Here is an 18,776-nt window from a genome sequence, read left to right as displayed (position 1 = left end):
AGTGAGTGTCGGTGGAGGATTGATAATTGCTCAAAGGATATTCACAATAATTTTGCTCGCTCTTGACTCACCTTTACTTCGCTCTGTATGTTTGAATGCTCGATGAGTGAAAATGAATTCACTTACCCTTTTTTATTAGTGAATAAAACCCTAATTTTATGTAATAAATGCTTCACCAACAACCCTACGGATGTCGGTTTCATATTTATGTGTCGGGTGAACCTTCATTGATGATGAATACAATTATCTAGATCTCCTTAGATCTCTTCCAGGGTAATATGCAAAATTTAGCAATGACTTTGCCAACCCCTAAGGCTTATGCCTCAGTTACCAATGGAATTTCCTTCCGGTGGAGGAATACTATGTTCTACCGATGGAGTTACCGATATAGATCCATGTCCACTTGATTCTTTAGATTTTATAACCCAACTCTTGGTGTGATCATGTTGTATTTAATCTACCTTTTGCTTTTCTTTCTCATTATCTTTATCATTATTAACCGGTTAAGTCTTGCTTCTACAATACTTGGCAATATGACCTATTTTGTTGCATGCATAACATGTAACATTGTTCTTTTAAATTTCTTTGACATATCTGGTATCATTTCTTTACCTACAATGATTAGCAAAATATCCAAACTTTCCACATGCATGACATTTAACATTCATTCTCCAATCATCTGATCTATGACCATATTTCTTATAGTTTGTGCATTGACCAGGAACAAAATTATAGTTTTGATTTGCCTTATTTCTACATTGTTTAGCCATATGCCCAAATTTATTGCAAACAAAACATCTACCATTGAATTTATAAGCATTAGATTGCCTTACCGGTTTCCTCTGTTCTGATGAGTTTTGCATACCGATTGTCTGATCTTCATTTGCAGTACCGAAGCATTCACCTTGTACAAATCCAAGTCCTCTAGAATCATCAATCTGTCTTTGTCTTTTTAATAAGTCATCCAATTGTGTAGCACTGATCCTAAACTTTTCTTTATACTCACTTGTAGTAGCCAGATCATCTCTCAGAGTGGTTACTTGTCTCTCAAGTTCTTGTTCATTGTTCTGGGAGTGTGCCAAATCAATTCTCAACAAATTATTCCCATGACTCAATCTGCCACATTCATTAAATTTATTGTTCAGAGATATAACAAGATTGTTGGTATTATGGATGTGTTGCACTAATTTTGTCATTGATGTGAACACTTAACACTTATCCTTCTGGAGATCTTTGGTTATGTTCACCGGCAAGTTCAGTGACTTATGCACAGTCACTGGTATTTAGTTCACCAACAGGTTATATTGTTCACCAACATTGAGAATGACTTGCTATCATTTGGAGATCACTTGGTTATGTCGAAGACATGGTTTGGACACTTGGTTTTGGTATTTTGGTTATTGCTCTAATCGGGTTGACATATTTGTTGTTACCAGCAAATTGGTCTAGGTTATGGATTGGCATGCATTATCTATTCCAGATCAACACGAAATGTTATGGAGATGATTTAATCAATTGGATATTGTTTTATTTGTATCAAGCCGACATGATGCATCACATCTTGATTTATCTATAATTAATTTAATTGTAATATTCTTTATTAGCCAACCTACACATTTGGTCTTGGGTTTTGGTATACATGTAAGATCTCATTTGTGAGATAATATAATAGGTAGAAGGAAGATAGCGGTATATGGTTGTGGTATTGTAACATGGTATGTGTGAATATTTAAGATCATATGAGTAGACCATAGGGAAGGTTTGAAGGTGATTATCAGAGCTTAACTGGTACTGAATCCAGCATTATAATTGCTATATTATCATTGGATTTAACCATCCAATTGTAGTTAGTGTGACTCCTATTTTGTGATTGAGCAGTGAGCTCTAGGCGGTTGGCCTTTCTACATGTGGAGAACCCCATTTGTATACATATACTATCTGCAGTAGTATTATCTGATTGTGGGTAAGGTTTCCCATCATGGTTTTTCCCCTTACAAGGTTTCCACATACAAATCTTTGTGTTATGTGTTGTGAATGTTTTTTCTCTTTCTATTATATGCATTGAGTTTCATCGGTACTAATATTAATTGTTAAACTATTAACCGACATTATGTTTGGTTCACCGATATTAAGTATCAAGTTTGATTAAGTTATATTTGGGTTGAAATTAATTGACAACTGATTCACCCCCCCCCCCCCCTCTCAGTTGCCTCTGGGTCCTAACAATTGGTATTAGAGCTAGGTCCTCTTTTTGCGGAAGTTTAACAACTTGAGGAGATTCTATGGCAACTAACTTTTCAGGAAGGACAGTCTAAAACTTGATGGAACTAACTATGGTATATGGAAGATCAGAATGGAGACACATTTGAATTGCATTGGAAAATACATATGGGATATTACAAAGAATGACTATGTTGGTCCTACACCGAATCAACCTAATCCACCAACATTGGGTAAGGATCAAGAGAATGATTGCAAAGCAAGAGAAGCACTCTTGAGTGCCTTGTCAGATCAACAAATCATGGGATTATCAGACCGATCTACTACTAAAGCTATTTGGGATAAATTGGAGACATTGAATGAAGGAGATACCACTGTCAAAATTGCAAAACTGGAATGCTTCTGGGTCAGGTATGAAAATCTAAAAATGGAAGAAGATGAAAAAAAAATTTCTTTTATGGAAAAGGGTTAATAAAATTGTTTTGGGAATACAATATTGTGGAGGTTTCTTAGGTGAAGATGATGTTAGGCCCAATATAGAAAGCTAATGTATTGAGAGGGGAGGGGTGAATCAGTACTCCAAAACTTTTCTCTGATAATAACCTTACTATTATGCATAAATAGAATAATGCAGTAACATAAAATAAAACTATAATCAACAGATAACAATCATACATGATTCACTCCATAACACATATATTTTGGTCACGCAAAAACTCTTGGTTAGAGAGAAAAACTGTGGTGGGGATGGCACCCACAACTTCACTACTACAATAATAAAGAATGCTTGGTTAGAGCTACATTTAGCTATTTCTAATAGCTTACCCTATTAGGAGTATTAAGATCAGTTAGATCTACCTTACTAAAGTATTTTTACAATACTATATAAGTGTAGCACCTAGTTAAAGGATTTACAATTTGTAGACTTGGTTAGAGTCTTTTACCCTATTAAAGGTTTCTCTTACAACTTCAAAATATTACAATATAATTATTACAAATATCTGCAACTTTGCATCTGAAATGCTAAAGCAGATTCTATGTGCTCTAAATAAGATTACCTAGCTTGTAGCATACCTCGGTAACCCATAATGAAACTCGGTAAACCCTTCTGTTTACTTTGCTCTTTGACTGTTCATTGATAACTTTCTCGGTGACCTCTCTGTGTCTCTGTAATAGTCTTCCTTCATGCATACACACTGGTATCTCATTGTATCTCATATCACATCATGTCATCTCATTTTTCTAACCCTAGAATCATGTTGTATATATAGATCTCTTACAGCGGTGATCTGATTCATTGCTTTGATCTTACAAAAAGATTCTTTGAATGAATAACTAAACAAAATATCTCATAGGTTAGATTGGCCTTGTAATCATACACAATCTCATAGTGCAATTTCCAATGCAAAAACGGTTAGATGTGCCTCGATCTTGTAACATGTTTTCATGTGCATTTCCAGGTTCAATGTATCTGATAAAACATTTCACTCGGTGAATATCAACTTAGTGAGTTAACTTTACCACTCGGTAGCCATGAAACTTTACTCGGTAAATAGCTTGGTGAATATTGTGTTCTGTGACTACTTTCTTCAGTAACCGACTAGACTGTTCATACCAACTTCTCTGTGTGTACCGACTGCATGATTCAGTAATACTAACCGACTAGAATATAGTATGACTTTGGATATGAAACTAATGGCTATTTGATAAGTAGTAACAATCTCCCCTTTTGACATTAGTTGAGATGTTTGACAAAAACTACTTACAAATCATAACTCAAAAAAAACTATATACTTGACAAAATGACAATACTTGACAATATGTACAATAGTCAATAGCATATGCAGATATACTCCCCTTATCAGTATCCTGTACATAACTCTGAATTTTGCATGTTCAGTTCTATTCTGTACTTGTGTGCTCTGAATGCTCTGTATATTCTGCTCGGTATACTCCCCTTGTATACAATACTCAAAATTGTGTTATCAAAACTGTACTACTCTCCAAGTGTAGAATTACTCCCCCTTTGTTGGGCTTTCCTCTTTGTAGTAACATAATATAACTCCCCATTTTTGACAAACATTAAAAACTTAATTTGCATCTGGAGGCGGTAACTGATCAAAAATAGTCTTATACTTGGTCTGGGCATCAGTGAGGGTGACTGAGAGTCAGTCCTTGAGACTTTCCATTAATGAGTTTTGTGCTTGAATATCAGATAAGAGTGATATCAAGCCATCAAGAGTGCTTCCCTCTTGGGTAGTTGATAAGCTTGTAGCTCGGTTGATCTGCTCCTGTACTGATGAGAGATGAGGAAGGAATAATGCTTGAAGGGTCATTATATCCATCCTAATTTTATGCTCTTCATTCCTCAGTTCTAACTGTTGAGCCATGAGCTGTTGTAGCTTTTTGTAAAAATTCTAAACTGAATTAGGCTTAGTGGTCAACTTGGATGAGAGATCGGTGATCTCTTTCTCAATTGCATCAGTTTTATTTTTGATGTCTTTAATAAATAAAGAAAATGTACACAATTTCTGGAATAAATAAAGAATGTGCTTGAGTTGAGGGGACAACTCAGCAATGAATTTGACAAGTTTTACCTTGCCAACAACAATTGATTTTTGGACTTCCTCTATCATTTTTGCTATGAGCTCTTTATCCTTGAGCTTGCTTAGGTACTCAGATGCATCAACTCTAGATGTTTCAATCTAGTTAAGGAGTTCATCGAACTGAATATGGATGGCTGCATCGGTTGACATTATTGCTGATGGTAGCATTTCTGTGAGCAGTGTCCTAACCTTTTGAAGTACCTTGTTCTTTTTTTGTATGGCTAGTTGCTTCTCTTGTTCGGCCTTTGCTTTGCATAGTTCACCGAATTCAGTGAGTGCTTGCCCTTTTAAATTGGAAATGTCGACATTGGGCAACACGATCGGTTTAGATAAGTCAAATTTAAAACCATGCTTTCTCACCTTCTTCTCTTTTCCTTTGGTCTGGGGCACTAAGACAAGTGCTTGTGAGGTTTGCTATCCCTCGGTAGGTTGCTCGATAGATGCAACACTTTGGACTATTCTTGTAGCAGTTGCAGTGTCTTTGGATGGCTTGGTGCTAAGGGTCTCAGCTGTAATATTTGTTGTGCTTGTCTGTACTTGAGACGTTTGATCTTTGGTTGTGTCTGCTGCAGCTTTAGATTTGTTACTTGTATCTTCTGCAGCTTCAGATTTGTTACCTTCGGTAACTTGTTCGGTGTCCTTGGGAGCTTAGGTTGGGACTGGGGGCTTCACCGGCAGATAAGGCTGAACTTGTTCTAAGACTGATTCACTAGACACAAGTTTTGCATAAGTGGTGCCTTCAATCATTTCCTGCTCTGGTGCGGCTTCATCCACTACATCTTCATCAATTTGTATAGTGTCAACCGGGTCTGGACCTTGCTCGGTGACATCTGGATCTTGCTCGGTGACATCAACAATTTCAATTTGAGATTGTTCACCAACATCCTTTTGTTTGAAGATATCCTACCATTTGGCCTTAGTCTCATTCTCCACATCAATATATAGCCCATTCATCAATTTTAAGGCTCTCTATTTCACAAGAAATTTTGAATTGTATGTGGACAAATGCTCCTTGATTTCAGCTACGGACATGTCAAGAAATAAATGGACAAGACTTATTTCTCTTATTTGTCTCTCTGAATCCATTGCATATTTCCATCTGTTATCAATATGTGAGTAGAGTTCACTCGGAAGTGACTTTGCTAGTTCTAATGGTGCTAAATGAAATTTCAGAAGTGTACATATGACAGCTTCTTCAATCTATCATTTCTCATCATTATTCCTAGACTCATACTTAACATATCTAAATCCTACAAATCCTCCGTATTCTCTAAGATTGGCACAAAATTTTTCAACACTGTGAATGTTTACCTTCTTACTCTTCACAATCTGGAATTTGTCTGCATCATCAAACTCTGTATCACTCGACTCTTTTGCCAAAATGAGTCTCTGAGTAGATTTCTTGTAAGTCTTTATTAACTTAGGAATGGCAACAGTCTTTTATTTCTTGCTCGGTGATGCAGTTGATGCTCTGGTGCTGGGTCTCTTTGTTGGTGGAGTTGGCAGGGCCTTTGTGATGTCCTGTTTCTTTCGTTTTAGAACTTTTCCCTTTGGCAACTCTGTGCTTCTGATTCTTCCTCGGTAATGGCAAGATTGCCTTTGACAAAGGTAGATGAGGATTCTTCTCTGAATTTTTTAGATAAAGTTTTTATCATCTTTGTAGCTTTTCTTGTAGCCTTAGGAACTACAATGCTCATTTTTACTTTCTCCTTCACCTCTTCATAGGTTCCATACCTTAGTTCAGTTGCATGCCTTGGCAATGATAGGTAGCCATAAATTTGTTGTTGTGTGATATCATAATCAATTTCATAACCCATTGGTTGCAACGACTGAATCCTTGGTTCAACAGCATTTACATAGCAATAATCAGTGTCGACTTCAAAACATATATTGTCCTTGTATTTTTTGACCAGCTGTGGTGGGATCCTGTACCTGTTGTGCATTTTCTCTTGGAATTTGCTAAAGTAATCATCCATGATATCATTAAAGTTATCTCCTAACTTCTTGATGTAATCATTGATCTGATGGGTGATAGGTTGGTGTAGCTCCCATACTACTTTACCAACTGAGGGAAAGAACTTATCAAAATAGAAAAACATACAGACAAGTAGTGAACCAAACTTTAGTGTGTTTGCCAAGTTGTTCTTCTTCGCCTTCCTTATTGTATTCAAGTTCTCAAATAAGTTCTTTAGTAGCACTTCACATAAGTCTACTTTCATTCCCTTCTTTACTATTTTGTAGGCCAGGTCCACTGTAGCACATGGTACACTGTTTTCCCTTGCAGATTGGAAGAAACAGTAACCAATAACTCTGATTGCAAATTTTAGTTCAACATCAGTGACATTATTCAATTTCAGTCCTCGGTAATTTGATTCTACTCTGATTAGACTGATTAGCTCCTTTTGTGATATCATTTTCTGTGCACGAGCATGATCGTAGATGGGATATCCGATGATCAAGTGAATGACTTCCTTTATGATCTTGAATGGTTGCTCTTGTAGCCACATGAAATCATCATGTACTCTGCTCAATACAAAATTAACCCATTGGGGTTTGAACACATGAGGATAGACTAGGGCTTCAGTTAATCCCTTGATTCTGATATGTTCAAATTTACTATCTAGTTTGTTGTCAGTGCACAGTTCATCATATGTGTCACTAATCTCTACATGACTGAGTTCCTCAACACGGCACTTGGGTAAAGAATCTGACATCTTCTACCAATAAGACTCGATACGGGATGAGTGAAAATGTAGTTTTATCATCCAGTTCTGAGGTGACTTTAGGAGTTAGGGAATACTTCAGAGATGGCTTCTCCACATTTGGGACAACTACAGCATCTTGGATCTTGGGCGCCATGGTAGATCTCGAGTAAAATTTGACAGGTTATCCTTAGGGTTTACAAGTGACTTACTCTTCACACTCGGTACACACTAGCAATTTGACTAGATCAGAAACCAGCTAAACAGTGTGAATAGATTGATGTAAATACCTTGAATATTTGCTCTGAATGAAGTTTGATCGCTTGATTCGCTCTGCTCTGCTTCTCGAAAACTTGGGTGAATGATAATGACCATGAAAACACTTTTAAGTACTCAAAAATACCTTATCAGACTCTATGCAAGTTAGGTCAAGATATTAAATGCACTTGGTTCACCTTTTACCGATTTACTCCATTTTCTATTTTCACTGAGTACCCAACTTTGCTTTATTAATCGACTTGACAGGTTTCCTGTATACACCGACTTGACAGGTTTCCTTTTCTTGACTAATTTGAAATCGGTGCACCTAACTCGGTAGGTAAGGTGCTTTCTTCATCAGACATAATTTTTTTCTTTTTCCAAATCATCTTGAATTTTTCTTTTATCTCCTCAGTGTCTCTTCTTGGTTGATCTCTGCAATCTCTAGCTAAATGTCCAGCTTTGTGACAATGAAAACATGCCATACCGGGATTTCTCCATGATCTCCGGTTGTTCATTCCAAACCTTATAAAATAGTTAGCACTTATATGTCCATATCTTCCACAACATTTGCACCATATCCTTGTATTGTAATCCCATGTTACTGTTGCATATTGTCGGTAAGGATTTGTGTGAGTTCGGTAACCTCCAGTGTTTGCTCGGTGTGGATACTTCATGTAGTTCTTTTGCTTAAACTAGCACTTCTCGGTACTATGTCCATATCTATTGCAGTTTTTACAAAACCCTTTGAATTTTTCCTTTTGATGGTTGTTAACAGACTTTGTCCTACATTGATTAGGTATGTGACCATATTTATTGCAATTATAACAATATCCATTGGACTTAGAGATATTCGGTTGCTTACCTTTTCTGATCTGGCATATGTTGGCAATATGACCTTGATTTCCACAGTAGTAGCAAATAGGCTTCTTCCTTTTGATGTTATTCCTTTTTCCAGCTTGTTTTGATGATTCTCCTCTCTCGGTAGTATGAATTCCTTTCTCGGTAGAGTCTTTTCCTTTGTAACTGAGTCCTCCATCTTTGTAGAGTCTTCTTGTATTGAGTTGCTCATCCAACATCTTTGATGCTTCATAATTTTTCTCCAACGATTCTTTGGATTTCTTTTCTGTTTCAAGTTCACCAGTCAACTTTGATACTTCAAGTTTCAATGATTGATTTTCATCACTCTTCAGAATTGCTTCATGATGTGCATAACCTAGTTGACCTATCATATTTTGTTGAATACCAGTTAACCTTATGATTTCATCATCCTTATCAGATACTAGAGCTTCAAGTTGTTGTTTCTCTCTTTGTAGATCTCTTGCTTTATCCTCAGCTATCCTTAATGCATCTAGATTTTCAATCATTTGTGTACTGAAATGTTCATGTTCTCTTTTCATTGCTTTTAGTTGATCAGCCAATGCTTTGATCTTTTCTTTCAATATTCCAATCATTTCTTCAGTTTCTTCAGATATACTATTCTCAAATGATGTCTCGATTTGTTTCACTAGCTCTTGAGAATCCTGCAAGTCATCAAATAATCTTCTCCTTACTTTCAGAGATTTTTGCATTTGCCTCTGCATGTCTGCAATCACTTGATTTGCATTATCCAGCTCTTCTTGAAGATGCACAATCCTCTGAGATTGTTTGTAGCCTTCCATTGCTAAGATCTTTCTCTTTAGGTAGTTAAACCATTTTCCAAGATTTAAGCTCTAATACCAATTGTTAGGCCCAATATAGAAAGCTAATGTACTGAGAGGGGAGGGGTGAATCAGTACTCCAAAACTTTTCTTTGATAATAACCTTATTGTTATGCATAAACAGAATAGTGCAGTAACATAAAATAAAACTATAATCAACAGATAACAATCATACATGATTCACTCCATAACACATATATTTTGGTCACACAGAAACTCTTGGTTAGAGAGAAAAACTGCGGTGGGGATGGCACCCACAACTTCACTACTGCAATAATAAAGAATGCTCAGTTAGAGCTACATTTAGCTATTTCTGGTAGCTTATCCTGTTAGGAGTATTAAGATCAGTTAGATCTACCTTACTAAAGGATTTTTACAACACTATATAAGTGTAGCACCTAGTTAAAGGATTTACAATTTATAGACTTGGTTAGAGTCTTTTACCCTATTAAAGGTTTCTCTTACAACTTCAAAATATTACAATATAATTATTACAAATATCTGCAACTTTACATCTGAAATGCTAAAGCAGATTCTATGTGCTCTAAATAAGATTACCTAGCTTGTAGCATACCTCGGTAACCCATAATGAAACTTGGTAAACCCTCCTGTTTACTCTGTTCTTTGACTGTTCACTGATAACCTTCTTGGTGACCTCTCTATGTCTCTATAATAGTCTTCCTTCATGCATACACATTACTATCTCATTGTATCTCATATCACATCATGTCATCTCATTTTTCTAACCCTAGAATCATGCTATATATATAGATCTCTTACAGCGGTGATCTGATTCATTACTTCGATCTTAGAAAAAGATTCTTTGAATGAATAACTAAACAAAATATCTCATAGGTTAGATTGGCCTTGTAATCATACACAATCTCATAGTGCAATTTCCAATGCAAAAATAGTTAGATGTGCCTCGATCTTGTAACACGTTTTCATGTGCATGTCTAGGTTCAATGTATCTGGTAAAATGTTTCACTCAGTGAATATCAACTCGGTGAGTTAACTTTACCACTCGGTAGCCATGAAACTTTACTCGGTAAACAGCTCGGTGAATACTGTGTTCTGTGACTGCTTTCTTCAGTAACCCAATAGACTGTTCATACCGACTTCTCTATGTGTACCAACTGCATGATTCGGTAATACTAACTGACTAGAATATAGTATGACTTTGGATATGAAACTAATGGCAATTTGATAAGTAGTAACAGATGAAATTATTTCGAAAGTTTTGAGAGCGTTTCCACTGGCATACAAAATGAAAGTAACTGCTATTAATGAGTTAAGAACAATGCCTAATACATCAGTATCTAGAGATATCTTGGTTGGAAAACTTTCAACATTTGAGCTTGAGGAATTTGGTCTTGTTGCTACAATTAAGATAGATCTGGCCTTCAAAGCATTATCATCTACATCATCATCATCATCATCATCATCTGATAAATCTGATTGGAAAGCACTTTATGCAAGAGAACTTGAATATATTAGGAAGGAAAATGAAGAACTGGAAGAACTTGAAGCACTATTTGCAAGGAAAATTCCTAAAGGTCCTATTGGAAGTAAGTATGAAGGTAAAGCACCACTTAAATGTTTTAATTGCAATAAAGTTGGTCATATCGCATCTATATGTCCTGATAGAGATGCAAGATTAATAGAAGAAGCTAAAAGAACATATAAGCCTAACCCTTAATATCTAAGATACAGATTTAAAAAGAATAGAGACAAATCATGTTACTATGTTGATGAAGAAGTTACTGATGATTTTGATGAAGAACTAACATACAATGGATGGGATTTTGTTGCAATAAAAGAAGATCAACTGGCACCTACTGTTCTACCGGTAGAGTAGGCCCTGACAACTAAAATTGAAGAAAAGGATGAATAGATTATAGATTCTGGATGTTCACATCATATGACTGGTGATAAAAGTAAATTCTTATCTTTTTAAGTTTACAATGGAGGTCTAGTAAGATTTGGAGATGACAAAGCTTATTTGATCAGAGGAAAAGGAACTATATCTTTTGATGGTAAGCACAATACTGACAATGTTTATTATGTTGAAGGTTTGAAGCAAAATCTTTTGAGTGTTGGTCAATTATTTGAAAAGGGATTTTAGTTACAATTTAAAAATGGTAAATGCAAAATCATGAATAGAACTGGTTTGGAGATTGCAACTGGTAATCAGACTAGAGGTAATATCTTTCATTTGAATAACAATTAAAAGACATGCTTGATTCCACATATTGATGAAAGTTGGATATGGCATAAAAGACTCTTTCATGTGAATTTTGATTGCATTATAAATATTACTTCATCTAAGGCAGTAAGGGATTTCCTAAGATTGTAAAACCTCATAATCCGGTATGTAAGGAATGTCAAATGGGAAATAAAGTTAGAACAACTTTTAAGAGTATTTCTGAGAAATCCAATAATGTTTTTGACTTGTGTGCTCCGGCAAGAACAAGAATTCTATAGGGAGATAGATACTTTATGCTAATCATTGATGATTATTCTAGAATGTGTTGGGTTACTTTTCTCAAAAAAAAATAAGAAGCTTTGGGGAAATTCAAATTATTCAAGGCATTGGTAGAGAATGAAACCAGTAATAAAATCAAATGTTTAAGATCATATCAAGGAGGTGAATTTACATCTAAGGAGTTCAATACATTTTGTGAAGTGAATGGAATTAGAAGACAACTATCAGCACCCCAAACACCTCAACAAAATGGAGTTGTGGAAAGGAAGAACAGAACTATTCTAGATGTAGCCAAAAGCATGGTATTAGAAGAAAATCTGCCTCATGTGTATTGGAGAGAAGCAGTGAATACAACAGTTTACACTTTCAATAGAGTTCACATCAAAGCTGAAACTGGTAAGACACCCTATGAATTATAGTTTGGTAATATTCCTACTCTTAAATACTTCAGAATATCTAGAAGCAAATGTTACATTAGGAGAGATGAGTATATTGGTAAATTTGATCCTAGAAGTGATGAAGGAATATTTCTTGGTTATTCATCTAAGAGCAAAGCATATAGATGTTTAAAGAAAAGATTGCAGAAAATCATTGAGAGTGCAAATGTGAAGATAGATGAATAATTTAGAGGAAATTCAAGGTCTATAGATTCTGAATCGCCAGTTGAGATGATAAAAAATGAACCTATACAGAGTGCGCTGGTACAAAATGTGGATCCAGTCACACCGACATCATTAGAGAATTCCACAGTGATTGAAGAACAGCAACAAGTGAATACACCCTGGTATGTAAGACTAAATCACTCTGAAAGTTAGATAATTAGGAATAAGTATCAAGGAGTTATGACAAGAGGAAGACTAACAAATGAAGAGGTATGTTTAATTTTTCAAATTGAACCAGCATCTGTTATTGAAGCATGTGAAGATAAACATTGGATTAAAGCTATGGAAGATGAATTAGAACAAATTGAAAAGAACAATACATGGACATTGGTTCCCCGTCCTAAAGATAAAAATGTAATTGGAACTAAATGGGTATTCAGAAATAAACTTAATGAAGATTATAAGGTAATCAAAAACAAAGCAAGATTAGTATGTAATGGATATTCATAGAAAGAAGGAATTGATTACAATGAAACCTTTGCACCGGTAGCTAGAATTGAGGCAGTCGGATTATTTCTTGCATTTGTAGCACACAAGAACTATAAAGTATATCAAATGGATGTAAAATGTGCATTTCTGAATGGTGATCTTGAAGAGGAAGTTTACATTGAACAACCTAATGGATTTTCATTGACAAATGATAAAGATATGGTTTGCAGATTAAGGAAAGCTTTATATGGATTGAAGCAAGCTCCTAGAACTTAGTATGCTAGATTGGACAAATATCTTTTGAAGCTTGGTTACACTAAAGGTAATGCTGACAACAACTTATATTTCAAAGTGACTAATGAAGACATCTTGGTTATTGAAGTTTTTGTTGATGACATCATTTTTGGAGGAGAAGATGGATTGTGTAAAGACTTTGCTAATAAGATGTACGAAGAATTTGAAATGTCTATGATTGGGGAGATGAAATTCTTTTTAGGATTGTAGATTTCACAGACTGATAAAGGTATATTCATATGTCAAACAAAGTACTTGAAGGAACTACTGAAGAAATTTGGTATGGAAAACTCTAAAACGGTAAGTACTCCTATGACTACAACTGATAAATTGACATTGAAGGATGATTCAGCTCCTATTAATCTAACAAGATACAAATCTATGATTGGAGGTTTACTGTATTTAACACAAATAAGACCTAATATAATGAATACTATGTGTATTGTTTTAATATTTCAGAGTAATCGTAGTGAAAATCATGAATCGGTAGTGAAAATGATTTTTTGATATCTACAAGGCACAACAAATCTCGGTTTATGGTATCCTAAAGATGAAAATTTTGATTTATGTGCATACATCGATGCAAATTGGGTAGGATATGTAGATGACAGAAAGAGAACCATCGGTGGGGCATTCTTTCTTGGTAGCAGATTGATTTCATGGTTGAGCAAGAAACAGAGTTGTACATTATTAACAACAGCAGAATTAGAATATGTTGCAACAACAACTAACTGTAGTCGGGTATTATGGATTAAGAAAATGTTGAAGGACATAAAGGTAAAATGCAAAGAACCTATAATCATTTACTATGATAATCCAGCAACAATTGATATATCTAAGAATCCGGTATTTCACTCTAAAACTAAACATTTTTCTATCAAAAATAATTTTCTGAAAGAGAATATTGAAGCAAAAGAAGTGAGAATTGTTTATGTGAATACTAAAGAGAAGATTAGAGATATCTTTACTAAACCTTTGCCTAAGGAAACATTTGAATATCTTAGAGAGAAGCTTGGGGTTATACCCTCACCGATAGAGACCTAGACAGCTGATGATTGGCATCAAACTGGCAGAATTAACAGAGAAACCTTTTTTTCAGCTTTGATGGAGGAGAGCTACTTCTTAGGGGGAGTAGTTGGTTATAACAATTGGTTATTGTAATTGGTTCTATGAATTGGTTGTATCTGGTATTTATATTGCTTCTACATTTGATGTCAAAGGGGGAGAGATATCTATGGAAAAACAAACATTATCCTTTGGGAAGAGATTACTTATAAGGGAGTGATATATACGCTTTGCATCGGCATTTTGATTTCTGTTATTGATCTATTCTGGAGATTGTTGGTTTTTGGTTTTTTGGCATTTTGTTTTGGCACTTAGATGTCTCTCCATCTTGTGTTGCCATCAATGCCAAAGGGGGAGATTGTTGGTATTATGGATTTGTTACACTAGTTTTGTCATTGATGTCAACACTTATCAACACTTATCCTTCTGGAGATCTTTGGTTATGTTCACCGGCAAGTTCAGTGACTTATGCACAATCACCGGTATTTGGTTCACCGACAAGTTATATTGTTCACCGACGGGTTATATTATTCATCGGCACTGAGAATGACTTGTTATCATCTGGAGATCACTTGGTTATTTTGAAGACATGGTTTGGACATTTGGTTTTGGTATTTTGGTTATTGGTTGAATCGGGTTGACATATTTGTTGTTACTAGCAGATTGGTCTAGGTTATGGACCATCATGCATTATCTATTCTAGATCAGCATGGCACATTATGAAGATGATTTAATCAATTCGATATTGTTTTTTTTGGATCAAATCGACATGATGCATTGCATCTTGACTTATCTATAATTGATTTAATTGTAATATTCTTTATTAACCAACCTACACGTTTGGTCTTGGGTTTTGGTATATATGTAAGATCTCATTTGTGAGATGATGTAATAGGTAGAAGGAAGATAATGGTATATGGTTGTGGTATTGTAACATGGTATTGTGAATATTGAAGATCATAAGAGAAAACCATAGGGAAGGTTTGAAGGTGATTATCAGAGCTTAACCGGTACTGAATCCAGCATTGGAGATGCTACTTTGAGCAGTACATTATCATTGGATTTAACCATCCAATTGTGGTCAGTGTGACTCCTATTTTATGATTGAGCAGTGAGCTCTAGGCAGTTGGCCTTTTTGCATGTGCATAACACCATTTGTATATGTTAGGTCTTGAAGGCAACTGAGAGGGGGGGTGAATCAGTTGTCCAATAAATACAAACCAAAAATAACTTAGCCAAACTTAATACTTAATGCTGGTAAACCAAACTTTAATGTCGGTAGACAATTTAACAGTTAATTGCAGTACTAGTAAAGTTTAATTCATGAAATAGAAAGACAAATAACATACACAACACATAACACAGTTATTTGTACGTGGAAACCCTATAAGGGGAAAAACCATGGTGGGAAGCCTTACCCACAATTAGATGATACTACTACAGATAGTATATGTGTACAATATGGAGTCTGCACATGTAGAAAGGCCAACTACCTAGAGCTTACTGCTTAATCACAAAATGGGAGTCACACTGACTACAATTGGATGGTTAAATCCAATGATAATGTACTGCTAAGAATAGAATCTTCATGTGCTAGATTCAGTACCGGTTAAGCTCTGATTTGCCTTCTTCAAACCTTCCTTCAATCTTAAATGATGTATGTGTGTATAGCTCTACTTATATTCACATATACCTTATTACAATTCTTTCCACACTCTACCACATAATCTCATAAATGAGATCTTACATATATACCAAAACCTAAGACCAAATGAGTAGGTCAGCTCACTAAGATATTACAATAAAATCAATTACAAATGAATCAATATGCGATGCATGATGTCAGCTTAATGCATTTACAATAATAACAAATCATCTTCATGACGTGTCGTGCTGATCTAGAATAGATATTCTTGTCAGTGCATAACCTGGACCTATTTGTCGATAACAGCAAATATGTAAACCCAAATAAACCAATGAATAAATCACTAAAACCAAGTGTCCAAACAATGTCTTTGACATAACCAAGTAATCTCCAAGTAATTCCATGTGTCGATGAACAATGTAACATGTTGGTGAACCAGATACCGGTGACTGTGCATAAGTCACTCATCATGTCGGTGAACATGAACAAGAATCACCAAGTGTTGATATGTGTTGACAAGTGTTGACATCAATGACAAAACCATATCAACATATCCATAATACCAATAGCATACACATACTATCTGCAGTAGTATCATCTGATTATGGGTAAGGTTTCCCACCATGGTTTTTCCCCTTACAGGGTTTCCACGTACAAATCTCTATGTTATGTGTTGTGGATGTTGTTTCTCTTTCTATTATATGCATTGAGTTTCACCGGTACTAATATTAACTGTTAAACTATTAACTGGCATTAAGTTTGGTTCACCGGTATTAAGTATCAAGTTTGATTAAGTTATATTTGGGTTGAAATTAATTGACAACTTATTCACCCCCCCCCCCCCCTCTCAGTTGCCTCTGGGTCCTAACAATTTGTAAATAAATAAACATATAACAAGAAGCAAATAAACCATCCACATAAATGAGCACCATAACACACATAATTTATACATGGAAAACCTCAATGAGGAAAAACCACGGTGGGATTTGTGACCCACAATATCAGTTCACTAGCCATATGAAAAGATATTGCATATAATAGGGGCCTACACTTGTAGGAAGGCACACTGCCTAGAGCATATTGATCATCACTAAAGAGCCTCATTGACTACAAGCTTTCTGCCAAAGTAAATTACTGAATATGAACAAAAGAATGCATCTGCTATGCCAAATAGAGTTCTAGTTCTGGTTCTGCTCTATACCGATTCATAAACTCTGAACTGCTACCGATATCTCTTCTTCTCCAAGAATGCTTTCCAAGCTATCTACATATCATTGCATGATATAGAATTCACATAAAAAATGATCTCCATACATATATTTTGCATCATACAGTTCTTCTATATTCTCCTATATCTACACATTTGATCTATGTATTCACTTGCTAAAATAACCTAACAGACTGACTTATATACCTATTGCAAATTATATACCTTATGTCGGCTTACAATACATTTACAAAAATTTTGGCTTTGACAATAATAATTGCAAAATGATTTAAGTAAATCCTCCTTGATGTCGGCTTCCAAAGAAGTATTGATGTCAGTGTCAGTGTCGGTGTAGCCCTGAATGTTAAAAAGCCGGTGTCTGTCGGTATATGCTTCCTAGTGTCAGCTTATGACTTTCATCATATCTCATTTCCATCAATGATAATAAAATGAATCCAATTAGTGTCAATTGCCAACACTTTTAGCAGTTCAACAAATCAGACTCTCAGGTAGCAATTTCTAAAGCTTCAGCTTCCTGTGGTATTAGGGACCAAGGCATGGCACCCCGATCATGCATAGTCAGCATAAAATTATGGTGACAAGTGAACATCTAAGTTCTTTTTCTAGCTCTGTATTCAATCCTACAGTTTCAGATCTGCAAGTTTCTCATGTCGGTGAACTAGATACCAGTGACTGTGCATAAGTCACTCATCATGTCGGTGAACATAAACAAGAATCACCAAGTGTTGATAAGTGTTGACAAGTGTTGACAAGTGTTGAAATCAATAACAAAACCATATCAACATATCCATAATACCAACATCATACACATACTATCTGCAGTAGTCTCATTCGATTGTGGGTAAGGTTTCCCACCATGGTTTTTCCCCTTACAGGGTTTCCACGTACAAATCTCTATGTTATGTGTTGTGGATGTTGTTTCTCTTTCTGTTATATGCATTGAGTTTCACCGGTACTAATATTAACTGTTAAATTGTTAACTGGCATTAAGTTTGGTTCACCGGTATTAAGTATCAAGTTTGATTAAGTTATATTTGGGTTGAAATTAATTGACAACTGATTCACCCCCCCCCCCTCTCAGTTGCCTCCAGGTCCTAACAATTTGTAAACAAATAAACATATAACAAGAAGCAAATAAACCATCCACATAAATGGACACCATAACACACATAATTTATATGTGGAAAATCTCAATGAGGAAAAACCACGGTGGGATTTGTGACCCACAATATCAGTTCACTGGCCATATGAAAAGATATTGCATATAATAGGGGCCTACACTTGTAGGAAGGCACACTGCCTAGAGCATATTGCTCATCACTAAAGAGCCTCATTGACTACAAGCTGGCCATATGAAAAGATATTGCATATAATAGGGGCCTACACTTGTAGGAAGGCACACTGCCTAGAGCATACTGCTCATCACTAAAGAGCCTCATTGACTACAAGCTTTCTACCAAAGTAAATTACTGAATATGAACG

The sequence above is a fragment of the Cryptomeria japonica genome, chromosome 5 (genome assembly GCF_030272615.1).
Source record: "Cryptomeria japonica chromosome 5, Sugi_1.0, whole genome shotgun sequence".
NCBI lineage: Eukaryota > Viridiplantae > Streptophyta > Pinopsida > Cupressales > Cupressaceae > Cryptomeria > Cryptomeria japonica.
The sequence above is the reverse complement of the archived record's forward strand: the minus strand, read 5'-3'. Positions refer to the sequence as shown.